This window comes from Hermetia illucens, chromosome 5, assembly GCF_905115235.1.
Source record: "Hermetia illucens chromosome 5, iHerIll2.2.curated.20191125, whole genome shotgun sequence".
NCBI classification, from domain to species: Eukaryota; Metazoa; Arthropoda; class Insecta; order Diptera; family Stratiomyidae; genus Hermetia; species Hermetia illucens.
Window position 1 is genome coordinate 5186731 of NC_051853.1, and position 6929 is coordinate 5193659.

The window sequence follows — 6929 nt, forward strand, 5'->3', positions numbered from 1 at the left end:
TCCCCAAGCAGCTACTCCCAAAAAAAATAAAATCCCTCCGATAACTGGGTACAAACTGAATGTACCACAGTTCTTAAAACTGATTAAAGAAAAAGGGTTGAAAGTAACCCTGAAGAACACGAGGGCTGACAAGACCCTCATCTTCGCCGAGACGGTTGAAGACCATGCTGCGATTTTCGCTCTCATAAGAGAGAAAGGGCTTCACGCCACCACCAGCACCCCACCGATCCTAAGAACTAAGTCGCTGGTTATTCGCGGTCTCCACAGGGAGACAGATCCAGCGGACATATTGCGGGAACTCAATGAAGATTACCCGCAATTAAAATTGAAAACTGTGGCCAATTTAATTACGCGTGCAGATAAGCTTCTGCACAGCCAGAACCCGGCACTCCCGATGAGGTCTCAATCGGGACTTTTCATAGCCACCTTCGAGCCCTCCCAAGAGCCCAGTGAAGTATTAAAAATTAAGTATATACTTCACCAGAAGATTTCGCATTGCTGCAATTGCGGCCAGACCGTACATCCTGCCAACTACCGCGGATGCCCGGCATACAAAGATATGGTTGCCAGAAGGGAAGCTGGCAGGGCGCGAAAAAATGCAGAAACGGCGAGGACCAAGCAAACGGTGACACAGATGTCACAAAGCTTGTCCCGGCCAGGTGTATCATACGCCCAAGCAGCTAGGAATACTCTTCCTAGAGCTGCACCCCAAGCTCCACAAGGCAACAAACTGGCCTTCAAGAACTTGGTCGATAGCCTCGCCTCCGCCCAAACGAATGAGCAGCGGCAGATTGCCGCAATCCAACTACTGATGAACTTATGGAGTTAAATATAGTTACATTTAACTCCGCGTCCCTGGTCTCACACGCCCAACGTGCCACTGCCCAAGCGTTGGTTGATACTCTGAAAGCAGACATATTTTGCGTTTCGGAGACCCACCTAAACCACAGACATAATGTCAATTTCACCGGATATACCACTATTCGGCATAACAGCAACACGGGCGCTGCCCTTCTAGTCAAAAAAGACTACCATTTTGAAGAAGTCGTCATCGAGGGCTTACTAGTCTGTTCCGCTGCAGCGGCAATAGTTAAAACTATCGATAATAAACGGATTTTGGTAGTTTCCGTTTATTTCAAATACAATTCCCCAAGTGAGAAACTGGGCCATGACTTAAAAGTCTTGGGCGATCTCCAGTTAAAATCAAAATATCTCATCTTCGGTGGCGACTTTAACTCACGGCACAAATCCTGGGGCGATAAGGCAGAAAATTTAAATGGGAAAACCCTGTATAACTGGATCCACGACCCTTTCACCGCCGGATTCGCCAACAAGACCCGCTAGTCAATCCATCATTGACTTTTTCCTGCTGTCTGATGAAACCAAGCAAAGTTTTCAGGTAACTTCCTGCAAAACCTTGCCAGGCATGTCCGACCATTTTGCAGTTGTACTCAAAATGGCCTCAACTTCACAACTGCAGAAGCGAGTTAAGATAACCATCAGGTCATTCGCCCACACTGATTGGGACAAATTCAAGTCAGATTTAGCACCAAGGCTGAACTTGAAGAAACTCGCTACAGATCGCAATCTGTCGGACAAAGAAATCGACGAAGCAATCATTTTGGCCACGGACGCCATCAATACTGCTACACGCAGAAATACCAGGCTTATCAAAGTCGATGAGTTTGTATACAACAAACTCCCGCATGATATCATGCTACATATGAAGGTCAGACAGATTTGGCGCAGGAACCTCAAGCGCAACTTCCATAAAAATGGAAATAAAGTTAATGCTGAATACAAAGCATTGCTCTCCCGGATTAATTGCCTGAGTACAATTATCCGGGAAATGGTGGCGCAATTCCGCAATAAAGAATTAACCCATAATCTCGCAGGTATTAAACCCGGGCCAGATATGTTTTAACATATAAATAGGCTAGCGGGGAAAAATAAGTCCCGTAATTTCGTTCTTACCAGGAACAAGGAACCAATCTGCAGAGACGCCAGAAAGGCGCAAGTCCTTGCGGAATCATTTGAGTCTCAGCTCAATACCCCTCCGCCTCAAAGTAACCCGGCAATAGTGTCAATGGTTGAAACAACTATCGCCGACTTTGTCTCTAGGCATTCAAATAGATTAGTCACATTCTCCCAAACGAACTCCTCGGTAAAACCAACGGATTCGCAACAATTCCTGAGTTTATCACAGCTCACCGCCTTGACCTCAAACCTAAACGGTAAAAAATCAGCCGGACCTGACGAAATTCCTAATTACATAATTAGGCAACTTCCCCGAGTCTCTATCAAATTTTTGCTGGCAGTATTTAATAACTGCATAAATAACGGCTATTTTCCCACCACCTGGAAAGTAGCTAAAATAATTGCGATCCGGAAAAAAGGCTTCTCTACTGAGCCTAACAACTTTAGACCCGTTTCATTATTATCCAATTTAGGCAAACTCTTTGAGAGAGCATGGACAATCGGGCTAGTCCAATATTGCAACCTCAAAGAGATTATACCGAACCATCAGTTCGGGTTCCGCAGCAAGCACAGAACTCAACATGCACTTAGCTACCTTCACGACACCGTCGTAGCAAGACTTAACGTCAATAATGAACCGACCGTAGCATGTGCATTAGACTTAGAAAAGGCCTTTGACTCCGTATGGGTAAACGGACTAATCTACAAACTGATAGATCTTGAGTTCCCAATTCCGATCATTAGAATTGCACTAAGCTTCTTCGAAGATAGGTATTTCTACGTCAGTGTGGGGAATGAATTCTCCGATCTCTTGTCGGTAACATCGGGAGTACCGCAAGGATCCATTTCTGGGCCCACCTTTTATAATATCTTCACGGCTGACGTCCCAACTCCTGAGACCGGCACCGAACTCATTCAATATGCCGATGATACACTCATCTTCGCTTCAAGCCTCCACCCCAACAGGGCAGCCAAAGCGGTCGAGAGATATTTGAAAGACCTTGGCAAATATTATCTGGCATGGGGCATTAAGGTACTTAGGAGTTAAACTTCACGGACTCCTTAAGTTCAAGCCACATCTTGAGCTCGCGATCGGTAAGGCACGCGGTGCATTCAGTAGGATCTACTTTCTTCTTCGAAAGAAGGCAGGACTCAGCACCAAGGCCAAACTGACTCTCTACAAGACCCTGATCAGACCCATTATCTGCTATGGAGCGCCCACGTGGATCACTTGCTCTACCCGAACCATGTCCAAATGTGAGGCATTCGAACGCCGGATATTAAGGTACTGCACTGGTCTTTCCTATAATTGGAAAACCAAGAAGGTTGGAAAAAACGCCGAGGTATATCGGCGCGCCAAGGTACAACCTCTTCGAGAATTCGTTCTCAACTTGGTGGAACGGTTCTTCGAAAGAACGGAGAACCATCCAAATCCACTAATCCGGCAACTCTGCCAACAGGGTAGCACCTTCCCATTGGCCAACTTCCTAAGGCCCTGCCAAATAGTGAGCGAAGCTCTTAAACCCGCCATCCTTTCCCTATATGATTCTCCCTGCCTGGTAGGGGTACATCGAGGCTAAGCACAAGACATGTAATGTGCTATTGTAAATAGTAGGTTTAAGTATTTATTGTTAGAGTAAGTTAGATTAAGTTAGATTAAGTTTAGGCTTAGTTAGTTTAAGTAAGTAAGTAATGCCTTCTGGCGCTTTTATTGCAAGCGCAGTTTTGATTAATGTATTAAATAAGAAGAAGAAGAATTACACAGAAGGTCGGATAGGCCAAACGATTGTAATAACCACCCATTGAAATAAAGTTAAGTTAGTTAAGCTTAATATCTAAGCTAGAAAGTAATTAATAATGTATTAGAAGTAAGACACTATGGTAAATAAAAAACTTAAACTTAAACTCTTTCTTCAGACAGTCAGAAGAATTTGCGTCGTCTTTAGCTACAGCTTTGTAAAGCCTGGTTGTTTCTGTGATTTGTTTGAGCCCTTCAGCTGCTCCGTTTTGCTTCTCTTATCGGGCTACTATACGCAGTCAATGCATTTTTGAAAATTGGCCAGTGAAGTTTCCCAACACCGTTCCTAGTTCCAGTTCGCTCCCGATGTCAATGCCTCTTTGAAGGTGACCCATATTGTTACTCAGGTGTGTCACATATGCATTCCCATTCGTTCTCTTGGGATTCCTTATTATTCTTTTTAATTCGGAGTTGTCCTCAATGTCAAATCTGATTATTTTGATCAGACATAGATGGCTAATCCGACATCCTCCAATTTCTGACCAGCCCGTTCAACAGAGTATTTGCTAGAGTTATGCCTAGGATCTCTTGTCTTGTGCTGGTTCACGAATGTTGAAATGTTCCCAATGTTATATATTTCTAACTTATTGTTAAGACTAAATTCAAGAATGTACTCATCTCTTTGAATGGAGTCGCTGCTTCCCTATATTTCATGATTCGCGTTGGCATCGCAGCCGAAAAGAAATGATAACGCTCTCCTCCCACAGTACTTCACCAATTTAGTGACTAGCTCCGATGGGACCAGCAGGTTGTCTCCTGGGAAGTATCACGATGTCACAACTGCCTTTCGACCGTTCCCACCGGCTTCCAGTGAGACTTGATATTTTAAATCCGGTACACCCAGGACTCCTGAGCCAGCACTATTCCAATGTTCCCCTTGGAACTAGCCCTTGCAATTAACGCAGATGCAGCTTTTGCATTGTGGACGTTTATCTGGGCTATTTTAGTGCTGGTCATTGGCTCCATTATTGTTTGGAGTTCTTCTTCACTTTCAGAGTACCACCTTCCCCCTTCGACATGGCGCTTTCCGGCACGTCGCTATTCACTCTAAGCCATAGAAGATCTAGGTTTAGGTCGCCAAGCTTCTGCTCTTCAGTGGGCGGCAGGTCTACTTCCCTGACTAATGCAGTCCCTTCCGCCTCTATGGCTTCAAAGATTCCTTCGGGGATTTCGATAAATTTTCCACCCGAAGTCTCCTCCGAAATGTCTTTCTTTGGCTTTTCTCTGTGCATGTGCACGACGTACGTCCGACGTTTGATTGCCTCCAGGGATCGGTCATCCAGCCCGATCGTAAGGCGAGTTCGCGGGGTTCGTGGACATTGAAGGGGCGTTTGACTGTGTGCCCTTCCAAAAGCTCTTTGATGCCGCCAGAGAGCATGGTTTTGATGAAATTTTAATCAAGTGAATATATGCTATGCTAACGCAGTGTACTGAAGTGGGAGCTGATCGCTACTGAACAACCAAAGCGATGAAAGGCTGTCTTCAAAGAGGTGTGCTATCGTCATTTCTGTGGAGTATATTGACTCACTACTATCCGAACTGCAAAATCTCCCAATACACACTGAAGCTTATGTGGATAACGTGGCTGTACTTGTTATTAGTCGAGATCACGTAACGATGTGTAGAAATACACAACGCACCGTTGTGATTGACAGTTGGTGCCTTAGGCATACCTTCCACATATTTCTTCGTGGAAGCAAGTGGAATCAAAATCTGCCACCTTCATATGCATGTAAATATACTGAGGGTTGGCGATTTCCTCACAGGCATGAAATTTTTTCTGCGGTCTGGATTTTTTGCGCTATTTTTCACTCTGGGGACGGATTATGTCCATCTACCTTTTCAACCCATTAAGTCTATTGAATCCTACGTAACCTCTGTGAAATTTTTCAGAGCCTTACTTCGACTTTGAGGTTATAAATTGCGTAAACTTTTTTAGTATATGTGATTTCAAAGAGTGGGCATCATTTCGTTATGACCTGAGACAAGCCGCTGCGGAATTTCAGCACATTTCCTTCCCTTCCTATTTAGTAGCCTTTAATACGTCCGTTATCCATTTTTCAAATTCCTCCTTTCCATCTTCTTCTACACCTTTACCCTAAATCTATTTAACTATTTCCAATATGAAATATAGAAGTTTTCAAATATTTGAAGATGATCATTAACCTTTTCCTTTTGTTGTTGTTTACACCATGGTTGGGTCATATACCTGATCATGCTGTGTATTTGCAAATGGATTTCTAGCGTTTGTCTAGGGCAATTGCAGCGATGATGCAAAAATAATTGGGGATTTTTGTTGTGAGTGTGTGGAGACCATTTCATGGAAAACAGGACTGAATCTGTTTCTTAGTTCTAGTAGAATAGTAGAATTGCAACGGTTAAACGTCGAGGAATGATAAAGTGGCTCCTTTATTTTACCAACTTGAACTTGCAAATCGTAGGTGGTTCACTACAGCAGGGTTCTAGCCAACCCTTCAGTCAGGTTGATTTGACTTTCTAATACTATTTTTCATTTCCCAGCGATTTATTGTACAGAGCCCTGATCTCTTTTCGTCCAGGTCTCTTACCATCCTAAATATTGCAATATGATAATCGTTCAGTTTTTACTGAAAGGATCTGTGATTCGATCCTCAGGGGTCTCCTATGGCCTCTTACGCGTGGAAGCGGTTGGTGTCTTAATGCCTTGTGAATCCCACCGTTCTTCTTTGAATCTGAATCTCTACAGTTGTCCTCCACTTTGCTTCTGAAAACTCTCCTCAACCACGTATGGAGATCCTCATTCCGAGCGATTAGGAGGCCCATCAGACTTCAGTCTCTATTTTTGCGGCTTTCAAAAAAAAAACACTGTGACCATGTGTGCTTCTTGTGTATCCCACCGTTCTTCTCTGAATCTGAATCTCTACATTTGTCTTCCACTTTGCTTCTGAAAACTCTCCTCAACCAGGTATGGAGATCCTCATTCCGAGCGATTAGGAGGCCCATCAGACTTCAGTCTCTATTTTTGCGGCTTTCAAAAAAAAAACACTGTGACCATGTGTGCTTCTTGTGTATCTTCACCAATGTCGACAATTCTGCTGCTTCCCAGCCTGGAAATTTAGAAAATATGGTCCTAAGGCACGCGCACTCCCCAGTAGATGATCTGGTCGAAAGCGTA